The sequence below is a fragment of the Leptonychotes weddellii genome, chromosome 10 (assembly GCF_054177405.1).
Source record: "Leptonychotes weddellii isolate Sample4059 chromosome 10, ASM5417740v2, whole genome shotgun sequence".
Classification (NCBI taxonomy): Eukaryota; Metazoa; Chordata; class Mammalia; order Carnivora; family Phocidae; genus Leptonychotes; species Leptonychotes weddellii.
This window is the reverse complement of record NC_138378.1, coordinates 8641392-8664002: the sequence shown is the minus strand read 5'-3', so window position 1 is coordinate 8664002 and position 22611 is coordinate 8641392. Positions and strand designations below refer to the sequence as shown.

The 22611-nt window shown below is 40.0% G+C and overlaps 1 long non-coding RNA gene across 1 annotated transcript; it reads right to left on the bottom strand.

The window, feature by feature from the left end:
- Positions 1 to 582: 582 nt before the first annotated feature.
- Positions 583 to 22202, bottom strand: LOC115941071 (uncharacterized). The gene is made up of 4 exons (XR_004075800.2): positions 21844 to 22202; positions 16024 to 16217; positions 14591 to 15018; positions 583 to 1789 (listed from the first exon to the last, which is right to left on the bottom strand). It is a non-coding gene; the product is annotated as an uncharacterized LOC115941071 (long non-coding RNA).
- Between the last annotated feature and the right edge of the window lie 409 nt (positions 22203 to 22611).

The following is a 22611-nucleotide window of genomic DNA, read 5'->3' as shown; positions in this document are numbered from 1 at the left end:
CCTTGGATTTGTGAAGAGGTAGGGTGGGGCAGAAACTGAATAGAATCAGAGTTCCATTCCACATTTTTGTAATTCCAGTCAAATATGCCAAATCCAAGATAATATTGCTTCCTTCTAAGCTGCTGACTGGAAGAAAAATTCCCAATGATATGCATGTAATTTATTGTGAGTTAAAAAAATAAAAATAAAGTAAAATAAAATAAAATTCTTTATTAAGCAATTTGTCCCAAACTCGACAGTGCTAATTAAGTCTCCATGGATAAATATACTCATAAATAGTCATGTTTTATCAAAGTCAAATATGGTGCAAATACTTGTGTTCATGCACTAATAAACCTGAGTTATTAAATAAAATCTGTGCTCTACTCTTTAAATTAAGATTCCATCCATTAATAAATATTTAATAAAAATGTAAAGATAGGATATTGTTTGAAGAAGAAATCTGTCCCCAGTACTTCCAGTTGAATCCAGCTCAGTTAAATGCAAATTTTATAAATTCCAATCCATCAAATAGAAATTTTACTATAAAAGGTTTTCTTGGAAATAATAGCTGTCAACTATCAATTAATGCACACAGTCCCATTTTCCTTAAGTACGGTATTGAACTTTAATGAAAGGTTACTTATTCTATCAAATTGCTTTATACTTGGTAAGATTAAACTTAACCAAAAATTAACATCAGTATTCCATGAAGAGACCATGCAAACAAAATTCACCTAAGTGACAGGGGAGCCTAAATGTTTTTGTTGCACATAGAGAAATATGCTTCCAATACACATTTTAAAAATGCGAAGAATTCATTTTTTAAACTGGTGCTATCAGGAAGTTTAACCCATTCTTGACTGTATGTCTCTCCTGTATTTGTTTGCCTCCTTACTTTGAGCTACATTGAACATATGAGCGTCATTCTTGCGTATGCCAAGAGGGCAAAAACTTAACCTAACAGCAGTCAGCCAGTGTAGGATATAGCTGCAAGGCAAGGGACTTGAACCCAACGTATCTGGGTTCAAAGCCCAGCTCTGTCATTCATTGAGCTGCGTCATCCTGATAGAGCTGATTAGGCTAGCTGAGCCCCCAGTTTTGCATCTGTAAAATGAGAACAATAAACTGATCTTTGAGGATTGCTCCGAATACTAAGGAGGAAAGGGTATAGACACAGTTTGCAACACAGGACATATCTAATAAATGGTAGCAGTACTTACTATTATGGAATTGGCGTGAGGTTCGGTAAGGATGTCAGTATCCTAGTGCAGAAAAGTCACAGCCCACCCAAATTAGATATGCATAAAGATGGGAACATCTTAATGGATGTTTGCAGTTTTGCAAAATGACACTTATTCAGATCTCCTAGAAGTAACGACATGCATGTGCCATAATGAAGACTGGTTAATGATAATGCTCGTGACCCAGGCATACTCCATGGCCTTTGAAAACTCCCTAGACACCAGGTTTAAGTTTTTCTTCCAAAAACCATGTGCATATCAGTGTGGAATGGCACTGAGTGATTCTAACTAAATAAGCAATAATGTAGAATGGGGAGTTTTGGGTTCTCGTCCCAGCTCTGACACTAACCATATGCATGTCCTTGGACAATCCTTCTCCCTTTCTAGACATCAGTGTCCTCACCTGTCAGATGAACAGTAGGCAGGTGTAAGTGGGATAGTATAAATAGGAGGGAGAGGTGGGGCTCTGCCCAAATGGCAAGCATGTGTGTCTTCCACGGGGTTAGCCTCCGTTCAGCTCCAGCTGACTGTTGCCTTGTAGGAATCTGGACCAAGTATTGCTAGACCTGCAAGAAAAGTCAGAAACTCAGACTTGGCAAATAATTAAAAACTATTCTTTTAAAGCACTCTGCTAGTCAAAGAAAAACATCTACAGGAAGATTTTATGCTTGTGGGCAGCCCATTTGGAACTCTGGGCTGGATGTTTTCTGAAACATTTCTAATTTTAGGGAAGGGGGTCTGATATTCTACTCTATAATCCTGAAAAATGATTTACAAAACCCAAATAGATTTTGGCATGAACGAAGCTTAAACTGACTGCTTTCTATCATGAATTAATATTAACCAGAGCTTGTCAGATACTAAATATTTGTTTTAGGAATACACACAGCCCCGGCTTTCATCTGGGTTAGGCTCTCATCTTTGGCCTGTCAGTTCCGGGATATAGCACTGGATAAATCATGTTCTCAGGAACAGATAGATGCCAGGGTGGTGGTATACAAATGAAACAAAGTGTCAATGAACACCCGAGTTTGGGTTACATCTACTATAAACATCGACATTCCTTTGCAATGAGCCCATTTGCTGGTTAAGCAGTTACAGCTTTGGAAGGTTTGATGCTTCTGTGCTCAATCAGGTTCTAATGATTTCAGATGTTTGCAATTAATGAACCATTAGATTCATTGGTGGAGTACCATAAGAGGGGTTTAAGAATTGGGTCAGAACCAAAGACAAGCTATTACCCTCAGGAACAGCAATCACCAGAGGCAAAACGGTGCAAAATTGAATTAATGATTTTGTTCACTGTCCCTCATCCCTCCCTCACAATGCACTTTTTTTTTTTTTTTTTGGATCTAAAAAAGTAGCACCGTCCAGTGTCTAGGTTGGGTAAACACAGAAAGGGAGGGAAGGGAAGGCTGGAAAGGAAAATGAAAGAAAAATGGTTGTTTCATATTCCTCCAGTGAAGACTTGATCTTCTGAAGATTGAGATTTTCGTTGATACCAAAAAGTGACACCATTTCTCAGTGTGTGTGGCCGGATGTCTCTCTCTCAGCTTTCTTCCTAAGCTCCTGTGTTTTATTAATTATATAACACATCAGCCATCTTAGAAAAATGATTAATGGTGCTTCAGAAACATGGAAATAAATAAGCCAAGCTTCAATATATGATTATGTAGGCTTGATCGAAACCCCAGGGTGGCCATCTTTTAAGAAGTGTGCTAGGAGTTGAACACCAGCCCGCCGTTACAGTACTTAAAACCTGGCAGCGCCTGAGTTATTGCCCGGTGGTGGATGGCGCTTTAGATGAATTTGTAATTTGGGAAAAGTTAAATTAACCCTGAAATATATTATTTGTTGTCTGTTTCCTACACAGGAAGGAGATCGTCCTGTAAACAGACCCTTACTAGCTGGTGTGAAGAGTGAGCTAAGCTCAGATCCTTGCTAAATTGATGGTGGCTGTTCTTTTTCAGAGCACAGAAAGTCAATTTTTGGAAAAGGACACCACCACCACCACGAAAACATATTTTCAAAGAGTTCTGGTGCTTTCTTTATAGTTTGTGTTGTTGTTTGACATTTCGTTACGCGTTTATATGCTTATTTGTTTAGTTTTGGTCTCACCCCTGGAACGTGAGCTCCGTGAGGCCTGGGTCTTGGTCATTTTGTTCATGGTTCTATCTTCACTGACTACAAGAATCCTGGCCCTTAGCAGGCACTCAATAAATGTTTGTCGGGTGAATGCAGAGATGGGTATTCATTGTCAAGAGAAAATGAGTTTGGAATTCCTGTGATCCTGGAGGATTGGCCAATAGAAATTGGCTCAGGCAGTGACCTTGTTGCTCTGTGGACAGGCTCATTTATATGTGTATTCAACCGATCTTTGTTGAAGACCTACTATGTGCCAGACCCTATTCTAAGGGCTACAGATAAAGCAGTTGACAATGCACAGTTCCCTAACCTCATGGACCTTACCCTTTCAAGGAGAAAATAGAAATCAAACACATAATCACACAAGGGATGAATTTAATTAAAAGTTAGATAAGTATTTTGAAGAACAAAATACAAGGACTATGAGAACATGTGATATGGGAGCCTAGTGTAGTTTGGGGGGACTAGGAAGGCTTCCCTGGGGAAGTAACCTATAACCTGAGACCTCAGGGTAAACAGGAGTTGGAGAGCATTTGGAGCATAGGGAAAGCATGAGCAAAGGTCCTGAGGTAGGAGAAGCTTCATGTTTGAAACAGCAAGCAAACCAGTGTGGCTCTGGCAGAGAAAGGAAGAGAGTGAGCTGTGTGAGATTCGAACAAAAGAAAATTTTGGGTGAAGTTATGGAGTCTGTGAAGGATACTGAAGGCTTCTGCCTTTATTCTAAGAGAAATGAGATGTCATCAAAGCGTTCCAAGTAAGGTAGTAAATTAGAAATTAGAAATAGAATAATTTTTAAATGGTGAGAGGAGTCCATTTTTAGTTAGTTTTTTTTTGGGGGGGGTGCGGGTGGGTGTTCCTTTATAGGAAAGAAAGTAACAGACACTCTTAGGTAGAGTAAAATAATAAAGAGCTAATGGTTTGGGCAAAAGGCCTTACCTCCAAATACCCATGCATTAATCCAGTCCTACTCCAGAGACATTTTAGTCTGAGCCTATTTCTAAAAGTGACTCAAACTTCAGAGATTTAATGAGATTGGGTGGTTTTATTTTGGATTAAATAAGAATTTGCTGGAGTGAAAGGTGTTCAAAATGTGTTTTCTCCTTTTGCTAAACTTGCATCGATATTGTTAATTCATGAAATTATTTGAACAATTCTTCTTTTGTACAACAAACATATCATAAGCAGCTCGCATGTGTCCTGCCTTAGTTGCTGGGGCTAGAAATGGACATAAAAATGTTCTCTGTGAATCATGTAAATGGTGCTCAACAAATGTTTGATGAATGGTGGAACAATAAATAAGGTATTCCCAATCAGGAGTGTATAAATAACATAAATAACACAACCTGGTCCTTGTTATAAGAGATGTAAGAAAGAGACAATGCTCTGGGAGAAACTAATCCTACAGGAGCATAATAAAAAAAAATAGGAGATCAGGGAAGACTCCTTGAGCTAATATTTGATTTGGGCTTTGAAGAATCAATAGGAGTTCCTAAGCAAAGAGCAAAGCATAGCATAAACAATGGCCAACATGCAGAATTGCCTAAATCTTTGTCATTTTGTGATTTAACCTTTTGCGTACCAGACTCCTAATTTTTGCCATGGCCTTTTCTTACCATACTCTTATTTAGTTAATATTTTTAATTAAATAGACTTAAAAAATTTAGTCTTACCCTGAATAATAAGAGCTATGAAAGCATGGTTCAACGTGCTAATTTCGGATTTTCCTAATACATATTTGAGGAAAGAAACATGCTATAGATTGCTATCCAAAGTCCATTTCCCTTCTTCCCTCTCTTTAGCAGAACCCTAGTGTGTTGGGTTATCCAAGTATTCTCTCTCCGTGCAATAATGTGCTTCAAAGAAAGCTGACATTTCCAATTAGAACCTAACTAGTCTAGGCCAGTAATCAAAGTCATGCCCTTCTCCAGTGATTGGTTCGGGAGCAGTCATATGACCCATTTCTGACCAATAAGAGGTAAGCAAAGTCTGCTGGTGTGTTTCTGGGGAAGGTTTTCTTATTTTTATTCTCAAGGAAAGGTTTTCTTATTCAGAGGAGGGTATTTCTGCATCTCTGGAGCTACAGAAACTCATGACCATGAAAGAAGCTAGCCTGGAGGTAAAGCTCACACAATAAGGATGGCAGAGTGGACATGTGGAAAGAATCTCGGTATTAATGAGATCTAGAACTGCTCTCTTGACCAGCTGAGAGTCGATCTACATCTGGGGCCTCTTGCTGTATGGGAGAATAGCGAAGGGTCAGATAGTAAATATTTTAGGCTTTACGGACCAAGAGGCAAAAAATCAAGGCTATTATATAGGTATTTATAGAACAAGAGGCAAAACAAATTTCCACCAATTATTTATTGATGAAATTCAAAATATAATTAATAAGGTATAATTTTTTATAGGAAAGATTTTTTTCCCTTTTTCTTTTTCAGTGCTCACCATCACTGAATTGTTTGCAGATATTCAACTATAAAAACCGTTCTTACGGCAAAAAACAATGATTTATATTTGACTTGTGGGCTACAGTTTGGCCAACCCTTGTTTTAACACAATTTTTATTTTAAAATCTTATTGGTTGAAAATTATTATTCAAAAATAATCTCTACTCTTCATAGCCAAGGGCATCCTAATTGATACACATTAAATATTAAAATAAGAATTTCTCTATGAATCACCCCAAACCATCTTACGTCCACAAAAGGGATGATTAGCAAACTTCAGGAAATAGTAGTTTACATTCATTAAGCACTTATTATGTGCCCAGAATTGGATTCTAAATATTTTATATGTATAACAAATCTGATCCTTACGAAAACCCATCAGGTAGGCATTATTATCATTGCCATTTTGTGGATGGGGCAGTGATGTCACAGAACATTTAAATAGTTCTCTGCTAAAGTGAGGTGGTTAGGAACTCTCTGCACTGCAAGGCTCACAATGGTCTTTCATCCCTATTTATGTGCAAATGAACCATATACATAAACTTGCTTCTGATTTGAACTTCACAAACTAACTGGCCCATCTCAGGGAAGTCAGATATGGAAACAGATGATGCAGCTTTAAAAAAAATTATCATTACATTTCTTTATGGTTAAAGAGCATCTGGAGCAATTTAAGAAGTTAGAAGGGGAATAAGATGTTTTACAACATAATATGCCCCAGGATTGCCATACAAGTGGGAAACGTGTTCCTTGAACAATGGCTCTGTGCCTTCTTTTCTTTGGTCTGCTTTTTCCAAATCTTTTTTTTTTTTTAAAGATTTTTATTTATTTATTTGAGAGAGAGAATGAGATAGAGCATGAGAGGGGGGAGGGTCAGAGGGAGAAGCAGACCCCTTGCTGAGCAGGGAGCCCGATGCGGGACTCGATCCCGGGACTCCAGGATCATGACCTGAGCCGAAGGCAGTCGCTTAACCAACTGAGCCACCCAGGCGCCCGCTTTTTCCAAATCTTGAGAACATGACTGGGGTGAGGTTCGCTCTTTATTTATTTAGTTTTGAAAATTTTTCTTTAATTCTAGCATTCCAGGGAATAATGTAACCCTCCAAATAATAATTCATACTAAACATGGAGAAATCCTCCCCTTCACAGGGGAGAGAACAAAGAATAGAAATGTGAATCATTAAAAAGCAGAAAAAACCCCACAAAAGACTGTAAATAAACCCCTGTAATTATGCATTACAAAAGGAAAGTCAACTCCAAATGGTTCAGTAACCTCATCACCAGCCTCACTAATAATCATTGCAGTATTGCAGTGTTCTGTCTTTCCCTTAAGATAATGAGTAGGACATGTTGAAAAAAAAAGTGTAAACACGAGCAACAATTTCTCATCTAAATACAAAACAAAATGCAGTGACTCACCTTAAGGTTTGCTATTGAGCCCTAGTGCAGAGAATTTTAATTTACAGTCTGTCCCTTCCTTTAAAAGGTCAACCAAGGGGGAAATACACCAAATGATAAAAGTTGCCTTTCTAACTAGGCAATGCATTTCACCCTGATCCCCTCCGATGGTGGTCCCATCTGAAAGGAACCCAGAGAATTAATACTTCAATAATCAACCAAATTTAAAGACAACAATTAGTAAACAATTTTGTCATCCTCAAAGCTGTACCATTGCTATTAACATTTCTATAGTTCTTCAATTACGTTATAAATCAAAAGTAATACAAAAAGACAATGTAATAATGAGCATGCAAAGGCTGCATCAAAAATTCAGGTATCAGCTTCTCCTTCCCTCTGCCATCCTTCTGTTAATTTATTTTACTTTCTTAAGCAATGTAGCTACAAACGCATCATCATAATAAATGCTCCTTTTACCTCAGAAAATGATTCTTATTAGTTGAGCCAAGAAACAATGTAGAGTATAGGGTTTTCTTTTCTTTTTTATTGTCCACACCTGTCCTTTCTTCCCTAGAATTTATTTTGAAAGATCAAAAAAAAAAAAAACAACAAACTTATTGGACAGGGAATAAAAGACCAAAGAGCATTATGCAAAACAGATGTAAAACAGTCTCTATAATCTTGCATGCTCCTATTGATACTTTCTTTCTTGCCTGTCAAGGAAATTGATAGAATTCTGCCCTGGACTCGTATCTTTATGTTTCCTCTCAATTATGGTTGTTCCACATAAAATTGGATCATCTCAAACATACCCACCAGGATATAGAAGGAAATATAAGTCAGATTTTTTTTTTTTAAGATGTTTTATCTGTTGGATTGGTTTAAATTGCTATACTCTTTGAACACATTCTATTTTTTTTTTTTTTTTTTGCTCCTTCAAGCAATCATTTGAGTCTCTGCTTCTTGGGTAATGAAACCTTCTTTATTGGAAAAAGAGTAGCTCTCAGCTTCGTTGCATATACATGGGCTTCTGGAGTGCTTATGTGTTTGTATATCACACACTCAATTCGAGGGCTCCTTTTACCTTTTAGCATTGGGCAGCGCCAGCTCATTCATACGTCCCATCCCCAGCTCCCCAGGTGCTTATGCAAGGATGTCGTTTAGGCCTAGGTGATGTTGGTCATGAAGGTTTAAAAGTATATTTAAATTTTTCAAGAATGTTTTGCATCGCAGTCACACTATACTATCTGAGTTTGAGAGGTGTCAGCCATTGTATCCTGTCATCTGGTAGATTTTCAAAAATGCAGCCACTCTTTCTCTTTGCCCAAGGCCCGGCCCCGCTTAGCTTTCATTACGTCCTTTGGTTCATTAGTTCATTCAACAAATACATATCAAGTACAAGGTACTGCTCTGGCAGCTGGGGACACAGTGATGACCAAGGTGGACAAGATACTGTGAAACTGGCATTTTAGAGACAGTTTCTAGAACAGAAACTCTAAAAAGCCTGGGCAAGTGAGGGTATTTTACAGAAAACTTAAAGGAGCCGATCATTAGAAATGGCAACCCCTCATGGTATTTGGAGCTAGAAACTGCTGTTCTGTTAGATGCAAAACCACTGTTTTACTGTCTCTGGGGCCACATTGTGTCTAGGCGCCCTTTCTTCTGCATGTCTGCTCCAGGATGCTGGCGGTCCATTCTGGGTGCCAAGTGCCAGAGCTGGGGAAGATGGAGGCACACCCCTCATGCCCCACCATGGCTGCCTGGGCTCTGCCTCTCCACCTCAGTGGGGCGTGAGGGCTAGAGCATGTTTGCAGGGAAGGGGTCTTGGGAAGCACCCCCAAATGTATCTCCAATCAAGATGACTGTTCACCTGCAACTCTAAATGAATTGTACAGGCTCAGGCTCATTCTTCCTTCTTGTCACAGTTGTTTAGATTGTTACGTATGTTAGGAAAGCAGACGTTCTAAGTCTCTGGTCCCCTGGTTTCCAGGAAGAGAGAGACGAGAGAGCTGGCTTTTCCTTCTTTAAGGGCATTTTATTTTAAGGGCATTTCTAAAAAAATTTTAAATTCCCCTTATTATAAAATTAATAATATGTTCACTGTAGGAAACTTGAAAATAGAAAAAAAAATCACGAAAAAAAGTTCCTAATATTCTCACCTCCTAGAGACAACTGCCATTAATATTCTATGTCCATGTTTGTGTGTGCAAATAAAAATGAAACCTCACTCAACATGTTTTCCAAAATAATAGTATCTTTTAAGACCCCAATATCCATGATACATATTCATTGTGTGAAGGAGTATAAAGAATGGAAAATGAAAATTTCCTCAGAAATGCCCACCTTTCAGAGATAACCACTGATAATGAGTTGGTATATATACTATCAGATTTAGAAGCTATGTATGAGTGGTTAGATATTTTTCTATACAAATATCAATACATGCCATTTTTTTATATCCTTTAAACTTCAGTGTAGTATTCTATCGAATGGATATACCATGATTAAATTAAAATTCCCCTTCAGTGGACATTTGGGTGTTTCCATTTTTTGGGTCATTATTAGTCAATTTTGCATAGTTTTCCAAATATTTCCCTAAGATATATTGCCACATCTGTGCCAAAAGATGCCATTTTTAACCAAATAGAAGGGAGAACATCTTGGGTAAAATTAAGGATTGAAGAGATAAACCAAATAAAATATGCAAACGAAAAACCCAAGAACTGCAGTATTGGGAAGTTCTTATGGGAGAATTAGAATAAAAAATGTAAGAGGCAGTATCTGAAGATGGTAAAAGCAGAAGGAAAAAAAAAAAAGCCCACCACTTCCTTTGAAAGGGGCATCTCAAAATGCAGAGGTGAAAGCTGATGGCAGACCAGACTAGCCTGTTTTCTCCAGGTTTCTGACATCCGGAGGTAGGCACAGAAGTCACTAGACTTCCTGATGCTAATTCGTTGTCTTGTGTGCTAGCCCTCACACTGGCAGAGGTGTGTGGTTCCTGCGAGGAACCCCAGCATTTATGTAAGTCTACACTGGAGGGTGGGGCAAATCCCGCTCAGGAAGGCCAATGCACTTTGAAAAGCTGAGGGGCTCTGCTTTGTGAACACTCCAAATAGATGCATTATCACTTGAATAAACCACACACACTGGAAAGGAGAGTGATTATGTTATAAAGGGATCATTCCATTTTAGGGTGTTTAAAGAGAGGCATTGTTTTAAATAGGAGAAATTTCAACACATCTGAAAGAAGATTGGGTTTTAAAATCACTTGACTCATTTATTGTATGTGCTTCCAAATGCCTCACTTGGGGTGGCAGTGGCTTGTCTGTCACAAACATGGAGGGTGAAATTTTATGTCTGTGTCACTTTCCCATCCGGTTTCTATTCGTTGCCCGAATTTTCTTAAAACAGTGAGGGAAGTTATAATGAGAAATTCGTCCAAACCCATTGTCCGACTTCAGTGTTGTGACTTTGTTTAAAAGTCGAGCGAAATCTAATCAACAAGGGTTGAAAACAGTGTCACTCATCTTTCCATGCGTCACTCTGTCCCTCCTGTTCATCCTTACGTACCAGAGGAGAATTATTCTAAGCACACTGAACCTATATACTCTCTTTGAGTCTCAATTCATTATAGTAAGCTCCAGAAGAAAAATATATAAAAGAAATATTAAAGAAAAGGGAAAAGCAAAAGTTGCACTTACAAAGAAATCCCTTTTAGCTAGTGGGGCTCCCAGAGAATCTGGAGACATCAATAATTCCTCAACTGCAAAAATATTTCCTAGTCTTGTGAATTCTGAAAATCTCTGAAGTCCAATAGGGATCCCAAACACACTGATAGGATTAGAAATAGCATCCTCAATAAAAAATGCATAACAGAGTAGGACATGAAATAATGTATTTCTCTTTGAAACCATGAAAGTACACCATATTTGTCTGGAAATGTGTATGTGAAATTTAAACAACCCCTGAAGACATCCATCTAATTTTTTTTTTTTTTTTGGAGTTTGTTCTCAATTGAAATTCTTCTCTCTCAAAATTTGTGTGGCCAGCTCCCAACTTCACACTCTCCCTCACTTCTGTTTCCCTCAATTTCCTTCCCTTTATGACCCTTTTCGGTTGTGCCCCTTGATTTATGGTCATTTGTGGGATTGCTCTGCTTTGTTTTATGGCAGTTTATGTCATACTGGTCTTGTCATAAATGACTACCATAAAGTGAGGTAAAATATCATAAAACGTTAGTGAGTCCCTGATACTCAAGGTTCTTCAGAATAAGTCCTGACAGGTTCCAACCATGGAAAAACAGATTTGGACATTTGGAAGGGGCAGCATTTGTAAAGATACTAAAAAGTAATAGTAACGGTCACTGAGGTTTCCTGATTTCTTTCTGTGTGCTGATCACCGGGTTAAGCTCACTTCATACCTTATCACCGATAACCCTCCTTACTTTTCTGTATGAGATGATCATTTTATCATCACCGGTACTGTGCAGACAAGGAAACTGAGGCATGGAGAGGCTCAGTACAACCAGGGAGCGACAGAACTTTGATAGAGTCCACGCTTTACTCCAGAGCCTATGCTCTTTACTATGACGTGTGCAGATCCTGGCACTGACCCCGGGAGGGTACAGCACATGCAGCTGATTGACATGTGGGGTTTAGCCTTTGGTAGAGTTTCCATGCTCTGTGAGTGCTTGTTACTTCCTACCGTCCTGCCTGCCCTGCTCACAAGTCCCTCCAGCACACTGTGATGGAGTCTCCCCTCACTGCATGCCTTCCCTATCCTTGCCACACTCACCGGTCCCCACATATTTGCAGCACTGTCGCCTTCCCAGTGTTAAGCCCTGAACTTGTCCTCAGAGTCTCCGCTTTGCCAGCACCACCTGGAGCCAGAAACCCCAGAGTTCCCTTTGATTCCTCCTCTTTCCAACCAAGTCCTGTCTTTGCTACCTGGGAGCCGACACACCTCCTACGGGGCCACACTTTGTAGTTTCACCTTCTAGAAGTGGGGTCCTGCAAGCTGCTATCATCTCTGTCCCAAAGTGCCGGAGAGCCAATTTCTGCAAACATTCTCAACGCCCTCTGTTCTGTGTTCTATGTGGGAGCAGATGTGCTCATAAACCATACACCGCAACTGTGGGCTGTTAGCCCCACTTGTCACTGTCATTGGCTTCCTTCTGCACTCTGTCTGACTCTCCCCTCCCTTGTGACCTTGCCTCATGCCCTTGCTCTGCCTCACTGGCCTCCCTCTGAACCAGGAGACTTCTCTCCTAATTTAGAACCTTCACACAAGCTTTCCTCTCCGCCTAGAATTCCCAGCCCCTAACTCTTACCTGCCTTTGTCTTTATGTAGCAAATCTGCTCTTCATTGCTAGTGTCTTACGGGAATTCATCTGCCATCTTTCTTTCATTCTCTGTCACTACAACTGTTTCCTTCATCTCTCTGATCCTCTTGCTTAGTGGTTTGTCTACTTCCTGACAGTGTTTCCCCATCTAGATTGTAGGCTCCATGAGGACAAGACAAAATGCCTAATGGCTCCACAGCAGTCTTCCTAGCATTAGGCCCAGGGTCCAGCATGACAGCATGGTGGATCTTTGTTGAGTGGGTGTGTGTGGCCTTGTATGTATGTCTTCATTCCCATAGTGGATTGCGAGGGCTGGAAGGACAGTTGCGGATTCCCTGTTTCTGTTCAATATGTGTTAGGAAGAGTGTTCACGTTGTTGGCATAACATATATGTTAATTTAATACACAGAGGTTGGACTGATGTATGACAACCCTCACAAACCTTGGCACAGGGGACTGAGACGGTGCCTTGCACTGGGTTGTGGATGGAGGGAGAATAAAAGGCAGGAATGGATCATAAGACAAATTAGGATGATGGTATCTCTGATCCATTCAATTCATTAAAAGAAATATTTGAGCATTTTGGCTACAAAAGAAAAAGGAAAAGAGATGACAAATAAGAACCAGGAGGAAAAATAGAATCAGTGTGGTTTCTCTCTCTCGCTCTCTTTTTTTTTTTTTTTTTTGCCCCTTCATCTGCTGTCTTTTCCAAAAATCATTTTACGTTTCTTCTGTCACATCTATAGTGAAGTGTAAATTACAGTTTCCAAGATAGATGGCCATTTTCAGTGAATTTTAGCAAGGAACGAAATTTTATTTGAGACTGAAATTTGGCATCCCTTTGCCTCTTCATGCTGGGAACTATTTTTTGTCTTTACAAAATGCAATGAGACATAAATCCTGTTGTTTTATTTCTAAATGGTGCTACACCAAGCCGAAAATGGACTGGGAAACAGGAGTGCCTCCAAACTCGGGCCAGCCTTGGCAATCCTAATTTATAGCGCCTGTCGTACTACAAGGGAGAAATCCAATCAGGGTCCTAGAAAAATGGGAGGCTATTTTTAATTGTACTCTCTTTCAATCCCCTTCCTCTCCTTGTGAATTTCTTTTCACCCTGGCACTCCTAGCTAAGTAGATTGCCACCCACAGGAAAGCCTACTACACCCAACAGCTAACATTTGATGTGACACCATTTGGAAGGCTGGCAAATCACAGAGCATATGGAGGACTTCAGATGGGTTTTGAGGGACATTTGGCTCAGGGTTTCTCATGGTGGGAGCACTCTTGGCACGTGGAGCAGGCCGGTTCTTTACTGTGGGGGACTGTCCTGCGTGTGGCAAGATGTTCAGCATCCCTGGACCCCCAGCATTACATGGCAATAGATGCCTCTAAGTCACAGTGACAAATAAAAGTACCCTCTCTCCAGTCCTAAACATCATCCTTGGGGGATCCTACTCTTTTGGCAGAGAAGCACCAAGAGGATTTTAAAACTTTCTTGAGTCATCTCAAGACGAAGATTCCATTATTTGTGATCATGAAAAAACTGTCAATCACAAATCCTTGGATGTTCCTAAGTGGTAGTAAGAAGAAGAGTAATTAATATTTTTGGAGCATTTAGTCTGTTCTAAGTGCCATCAGAGCACATTTTATGCATTTCCACATTTGATCCTCCATGAAGTAGGTACCAGTGGTATAGTAAGATCTATTTAATAGTGAGATCCACGTATGTCCAAAGACCCACTGAGGGTTGCCCCCTGGAACCCCGAAGGCTATGAGATCATAGCTGGAGGATTCTGTGTTGTCTCCCCCATGGCTGCTTTCCCTACCACTTTTCTTTCTTTCTTTTGTCTTTATCCTTCTTTCCCTGTATTATTAAAAAAAAAAATTTTTGTTCTTTCTCAATGGCTTCTTGCTGCCCTTCAAAAATCATTTAATCTAGAGAAATAAACTGGTTGTTCTATCTCCTGGTTATAGCATTAAATAATAAGAGATTGATTGTTACTACATTTCGAGGGTATAGTTTGAGATATTCAGACCTGTGGTTTCTGTTGAGTTGGCGAAATTCACTCGGTGGTGGCGGCTGGGAGGAGGACCTCAAGGACAAGCATGGAGATGTTCCAGGGGAACCCAGCCAGGTTCAACAGGAGACTCCTGTGATTGTCAACCAGATGAGAGATGGGTCATGTCAGGATGAAATGATCGGAGTAGACAACAGGCTTTCAGTGTGAGCTTCAGCCAGAGGTCACAAGGGCAGATGTTTGAAATCCAGGAGTTGACCCGCAGTTGAGCTGCCTCTCCATGGGCGACTCCATGTGGTGTCCTTGGGTGAAGGCAGCAGGACCTTCTTTATTCACTAATGTGTCATGACTCTTCTGCTCAGTTGTGTATTGAGACCCACTCCGTGCTGAGGAATGGGGTGCAAGGGTGAGTAAGATATGACTCCAGCTCTTCAGGAGTTCATAGCCTGGTGGAGCAAATTAAAACATAAATAATGTCATGCCCATTATAACAGAGCAAGATTTCTCAACCTCAGCTAACATTTGGGGTCAGATAATTCTGGATTCACTGGGAGTTATCTTTTCTCAGATATAAAGTTTAGCTCTATCTTTTGTTGGATCCACTATGGCTACGCACACCCTTGAGTCAAAGCATTTTCTTAAACAAAGGCAGTTACCTCCCTAAGAATATTTCTGTTTTGGGCTAATAGGATGTTAGAGTTTCAAAACCTTTATATTTTGTATATATACACATTTTTTTTTTTTTTTTAAGATTTTCTTTATTTATTCATAAGAGACTGGGAGAGGCGGGGCAGAGGCAGAAGCAGTCTCCCCGTGGAGCAGGGAGCCCAATGCAGGACTCGATCCCAGGACCCTGGGATCATGACCTGAGCCGAAGGCAGATGCTTAACCGACTGAGCCACTCAGGTGCCCTACACATTCTTTATAATATAAAAATACTTTAAACATCAATATAAAAAGATCGATTGTATTGTGTTAGCATGTTCACCTAGTCAAGCTCTTACAGCTGCAAAGACTAGAGGTACTCTGAACTTGAATTAGGCTAGTAAGTGAATGGGCACAGAGAGAGGGGAGCCAACAGGTGCTGTGAGGCTAGAAGAGTAGAAAGTGCAGAGTCATCTGTAGAAGCTGAGAGTAGCTGAGGCATTATAATGTCCAAGTGCAGGGGAGAGCAAGGAGGATGCCAGCTTCAGAGGCCACAGCTCCCAGAGCCACCATGGCCTCCTCAAGGCTCCTGTCCGATGTCGTTGCATGTCCTTGGGGACTGGGAATGACGCAAGTCCTATTTTCCTTAATTCCTTTTGTCATCTTACGATAAGCCCTAACACCTGAGGTAACATGAGCACAAGCCTGCACCTCCCAACTAGGAAAATAGATACCCCGATGACATCAGTTTGTATTATATAATTGTGGGGGAAGGGAGAGAGGAAAGGGGAGAGACACTAGCTCACCTTTGGGGCAAATCCTTGCTTTGTTGAAGTTGATGAAACATTTGAAAGTTAATCTGTTGAAGGAACTGGAATTCTCTGGGCACAGGCCAACCCACAATCGAGAGGTGGTCTTGAATTGTTGAGGAAGTAAAATGGTTCATGGGAAAAAGTTTGCCTCTAAGTAAGCGGATGATTCATGGGCAGATAATCAAGATCTAGCCAAGACAATAAGAAAAATATTTGAGCATTGACAAAGACTCATTTCAGGCATCATCTTCTCAGGGAAGGCTGTTCAGAAACCCTTCTTCCCCGTCCAAGACTGACTTTCGTCCCCCACCCTCCTCTAGAAACTTCTATCCTCCTTCACACTGCATTGGATTATAATGATCTGTTTACCCATCTGTCACTTTGCTGGGCTCTAGGATCCCCAGAGGCAGGGCCTGTGTCTAATTCATCTTTATATCCCCAGCCTCTAACCAATAACCTCCATATAATAGGCGCTCAATAAATTGTTGAGTGAGTGAATGAAGGAATTCACTCCCAAGGCTTACCCCATGTACTTTTTAAGGAGGGGGAAAGAATTCATTTTAACTTGAATATAGGTTTTCTTCCACAAAGAGCACATTGATAAAGAACAGCTACTGATTTCTTCTGCGAGAGAAAAATGATAGAACGGTCCTCAATGCTATATTTCAAACTTCTGTCAACTCTTCTTTAAAAAAAAAAGTCTGTCCAGCAGCACTCATATCATTTTTCAAATTTCATGTCATCCTTTTTTAGATGCTGCCCATCCATCATTTTAGGCAGGGAGTATCCATCATGATAGAAGCTAAATAATTTTCAAAGCTGTCAGGGAGTGGACACCAAAAAGGTCCCCATTTCATTTGAACAGAGTTATCCGGGGCTGGTGGTGAGGATCCTGCTGGGATGGGAGAGCTGGTATCCTGGGAGCGCCTCTCAAATTGGTTTCAAATGGAACAGAGGAAAAAATTCATTCCAGAAGTTAGATATCAATTCTCTACATAAAGTGTTACACATAACACCCATCAATATCATAGTTAGGTAATAGTTTAGGTAGAAATAAAGTCTGTTTTTCTCATGACTGTGTTTTCCTTAAAAATACTTATATATCTCTATATAGTTTTATCTAATTTTAAATGTAAATCATGTTTATTTGCAAAATACAGAAAAGTGTAAGCAAGAAGATAAAATTTGTGAATTATCCCACCATGCAGAGATAACCACTTTTAATATTATTTTTGGTGCATTTTTTCTTCCAGTCACACACACGTGTGCGTGTATGTGTATACACATATTTATTTGTATATATATGTGTGTATATACTAAAATTATTTTTGACAAATTTGGTGTTACATTTTTTATGGAGTTTTACATCCTGCTTTTCTCACTAAATTATATCCTAAACATTTTCCTATGTCATTAAGTATTCTTTGAAAACATGATTTTTCAAGGCTACATTATATTTGATTTTATGGATATACCATAATTTATTTACCTCTTGTTAGACATGCTGATTGTCCTGGCTTTTTGCAACGCAGTGTTTTATTTATTGCATTTTCCCTGTCTTTCAGCTTTTTTTGTGTTTATCATCTATATAATTCTCAAGAATCATAATCTTATCTTTTTATTAGAATGTCAAAGATAGGTAAATGGATTTTGTTTTTATAACTCACAAAGATTCAACCTACAGGAGGCTTTTTGGTTGTCTCTTAAATCAGTAAGAGCTATTATATACGTTCACTTTTATAATATAGATTAAATTCTGTCAATTAAATGAGTGTGCTTGTATTTCTTTCCTGTTTACCTATTTGTTGTGAGGTGATGTACAAGTTCTTGTTATAGATCAGCAGAGGCTACAAATATGTCCAGGACGAGTACCCAGAAGGTGTCTTTAACTGAAGGAGTAAAATGATGGCACAGCTCTTGCCACATTAGAATCTTAGTCCTGCCACTTGCTTGCTGGGCAAACTTGGGCATCTTTTTTGGCCTGTAAGAGCCTCAACTTTCTCAACCATAAGTTTGCTAGAGAGAGTAGCATCTAAGGTTTTGCACGTTAGATATGAGGATTATCTGGGGCGAAGCATACAGAGCACCTGTCGTGGGGTGCTAGAAACAGGGAGTAGTACCTGCCCCTTACAGAGACTATTTTTCCTGGTTTCTATCTTTTTTTTTTTTTTTAAAGATTTTATTTATTTATTTGACAGAGAGAGAGAGCGAGAGAGGGAACACAAGCAGGGAGAGTGTGAGAGGGAGAGAAGTAGGCTTCCTGCCAAGCAGGGAGCCGATGCGGGGCTCGATCCCAGGACCCTGGGATCATGACCCAAGCTGAAGGCAGACGCTTAATGGCTGAGCCACCCAGGCACCCTAACCTGGTTTCTATCTTAAAGCAGGTAAATATTAGATGTTTCTCCTTGGAGAAAAGATGGAGGAGTACCAGAGGCCTTGCCTTAGTTGACTAGGGACTCAGACACATAATCCTTTTTGAGTGACCTTGTGTCTGGGTTTTTTTTTTTTTTAATTTTCAGAGCTTTATCAAGGTGTAATTTACATACCATAAAATTCACCTGTTTAAATGTACAACTCGTTGATTTTTTTTTAAAAGATTTTTATTTATTTGAGAGAGAGAGAGAGAGAGACAGCGAGAGAGGGAACACAAGCAGGGGGGAGAGGGAGAAGCAGGCTTCCCGCGGAGCAGGGAGCCCGATGTGGGGCTCGATCCCAGGACCCTGAGATCATGACCTGAGCCGAAGGCAGACGCTTAACGACTGAGCCACCCAGGCGCCCCTAACTCGTTGATTTTTAGTAAATCTGTGGAACTGTACACTTACTACCACAATCCAAATATTGGATAGACTCTGAGATATAAAGGGAGTCTTTTCCAACAAAAATGTAAGCCATTTCATTGTATGGTTAGAGGAGCTTAAATGGTCATGAGTTAGACGTGAGAACTGTCACCCAGAATATATGACCAGTTGTACATGATAAATATGGGTACTGCTAGTTAAAAAGGGAACTAGGTAAGGCTGAGTATCTTTGTAAAGAAATTATTCTGACATAATTTCTGACATAAAGAAAAGAAACAAGAATAGTGCAAAGTATCCCTAGGTATAGGTTACTGTGATTCCCCAAATATTAATATTTTACTATATTTCCTTCTTTCTTTTCATGTGCTCTCCGTAATACATCTATATATGTATCTGTGTCTGAATGCAAATCTGTATGTCGTAGACATACGGCCTATGTATATCTTTGTATTATCTGTCTAGACAAATGTATAGCTAAATATGTGCATATGTATATATATTATACATAAATCATATATATATGTAAAATGTTTTCCAGAACTGTTGAATAGTAAGCTGCAGACTTTACCCCTTCCTTTACCCCTAAATACTTCCATATGTATTTACAAAAAACACATTCTCTTAGTCTCTTATAATCATATATAGAAAAGTAAAATTGGTATACTACTACAATATGCATACTTCTCTCAGATCTTCCCAATAATCTCCTTTTTAGTCAAATAAAATCTAAGATCATGTGTTCTTTATAATAAACTAAAATCTAAAATCAAACATAAGGTTAATGTCTTGATAGGCTCAGTACCTGAAGAAGGTATCAAAGGGCACACCATCTCTTGGTTATATTTACCGACTCACATAAAAGCCATTTAAAAATCTTTCATGGTTACGTTAGATTAAGATCTACAACTCTTTCTGTTGGGCCAGGCAAGGAGAAATTCTTCTTGGTATTCTCAGAAGCTGGCATTGTGCCTGGCCCATGGTCAATGCTTGGTAAATGTTTGTTAGCCAAACCTGGAAAGAGATCAGACTTAAAAGTAATTTCTGCATCATCAAAGAATAAAGATATTTTAAGCTTCATTCATCTGAGGATTGTATTTTCTAACTGAAAATTAGGAACAGATGTATAAAAATGTCTTTCTGTTACTTGGGTGCCACCGGGTGAATTGCGATGCAGTTAATAGTAATCATTACAATAACCTCTGTGGTAAGAACAGCTCCGGCATTCATGGCAATAAACTGAACTTTCTGTTTATCAGAACCAGTCCTTCTGCTTGAATCTGCAAATGGCTTTCAGTCTCAAACCGAGGACGTTTTTGAAAGCTGCAGCTACTCACACAAGGATTTGAGTGCAAGGAAGGGGTCCCAAAAAGCCACTGGTAGGAGAGTGGAGAGATAAGACAGGGAAGGGTAGACTACAAATAAAGGGGGATTATCTATCTAACAGGTCATGACTGTGGACAACCAGGGCTCCCCTGCTGGTCAACGTGGAGACAGCATAAAACACAGATACTCCAACAGAGGGGCAGCAGAACTGCAGTATTATCCGCCGCCACCCTCCCCCCCTGCCGCCCAGTTACTGGTTGAGAGCTGCTCCCAAGAAGTATTAACTCCCCCAACATGTCCAGGGCATCCCATGGGAGAGGCTAAGAGGCTCTGGCGGCTCCAAAAACCCTCTTCCAAGGAGACTCAGGTGCTTGTAGTTGGAGTCCGTCCCGTAAGCGCACGTGGGCGTGACACCTGCCTAGCGATATGGATGGGACGCGCTTCTCATTCTTGCGATTTAGAACCACTTGTGATTTGGAACCGGATGTAAGGTAACGATGGAAACATTTTCAAAATTAGGTATTTGTTGTTGAAGGAAATGTGATCAATTGAGAGTCAACCTTTCTTCCTTGTTGTTGTTGTTTTTTAACGAAAGGAAAAGGTAAAGATCCTTCTATGGTTAAGCCGTCCCAGCTTCCAGTAGGAAGGGGTATGAAGATAATTTCATTACATCTAACTAGTAGTGGAAAGAGTGAAGCTAACTCCAATCGCTTGAGGGAAGGAGTAAATTAAATGCTGATGACATTGACCAGGCAGCAAACTACATTCATTGATTATTTTAATTTTCTCTCTTGTGCACTCAGTTAAACACCCATAGCGGTGGATTTCAAGGTAACTAAAAGGTTGTTTAGCACATTGTTAAAAGAGTCACGAATAAGCAGAAAAAAAGATCTCTATTAAATCAAAGAAAGAATAGCTATGTGGGTATGTGGATTATGCATGGAGGGTGTACATGGGTAATTTGTCCTGTGCAGCTGCCTGTGTTCATCAGAAGTGGTACATACATGTTCCCACGGAAGGGGAAAAAAAGAGAATTAACAAGTAGAATATTTAAGTCAAAAGAGAGAAATGGCCTGTCCTGGCAGATTCCAGCCTTGTCTGAAATTTTAAAACAATGACATTATATGGTGGGAACAAATGAAAACTTTAGGAGAGGCAGGTAAAGTGAAAGGGAAAGAGTTTATTTCTGCAGTTTTAGCCTCTTAAGTGACCGCTGGCCTTATCTGAAAAGGGGCCTCAGCCGGCTTGGAAATTGAGACTGCATGAACTAAAGGGTTGAAAGATATTTTCAAAATGACTGGCTGGTTGTTGAGTTTTCACAGGGATTATGCTAAGTCAGAAGTAATAAGCAAAGTTAAAAAATTAATAACAAAATAGCTTAGGTGTGGTAAAGGGTCTTTCCAAGAGAAAATAAATCTAACCACATGCCACTTAAATATACATTTCTGTTTCCACTGTCTAATAATATGTAGGGATTAATCTGTTGAAGGACCATAGGGTAAAAAGTAGTTACTGCAACACAAAAGTTTATGCTTCTTGAAGCACAGTGAAGAGGAATTGGTTGGACCTTCATTCTGGTCCCTGAACTTTAAAAAGGAGGGGAAATATCTAAATGAACTTCTGGCACTAAAGGATTCAGACTGGAAAAATGAGAATGCCAAGAGTTTCAGTGAAAAATGGTAAATGTACTTACTTGTACCAGCATTCAGCGCTTTCATCCCCCTATGAAAAGTGCAAACAAATTCCAAGAGGTCATCCTGCTTCTCTACGGGCATCCATTTCTTAAGTCCTCTGAACATTCTGGCAAGCTAGAGACAGCGTATTTTAAAATACGGGGCTTTCTCCATCCCTACAAGAGATAAGCCTTGATTGACTTTCCCTGAAGTTTACCAGACTCAGGGCTGCTAAATCTCAACATTCCTTGTTGCCTTTGACTCAAACACGTGCCCCAGGCAAAAGAAAGTGTGGGGAAGGAGGCGTCCTGGAGATAACAGCATGAGTACTAGCATGGGCGGCAAATAAACATGCAGCCCCTGCTACTCTAAGTATGCCAGGATTGTCATAGAACCCAGATCACTGGGGCGCCTCAGTGGCTCAGTCCATTAAGCGTCAGCTCTTGATTTCTGCTCAGGTCATGATCTCAGGGTTGTGAGATCAAGCCCAGAGTTGGGCTCCGTGCTGGGTGTGGAACCTGCTTAAGATTCTCCCTCTCAATTCTTGATCTCAGGAAACAAACTGAAGGTTGCTGGAGTGGGGGGTGGAGTGGGAGGGATGGGGTGACTGGGTGATAGACACTGGGGAGGGTATGTGCTCTGGTAAGCGCTGTGAATTGTGCAAGACTGTTGAATCTCAGATCTGTACCTCTGAAACAAATAATGCAATATATGTTAAGAAAAAAAAAAGAAGAAGAAGAAGAAGGTAGCAGGAGGGGAAGAATGAAGCGGGGGAAATCGGAGGGGTA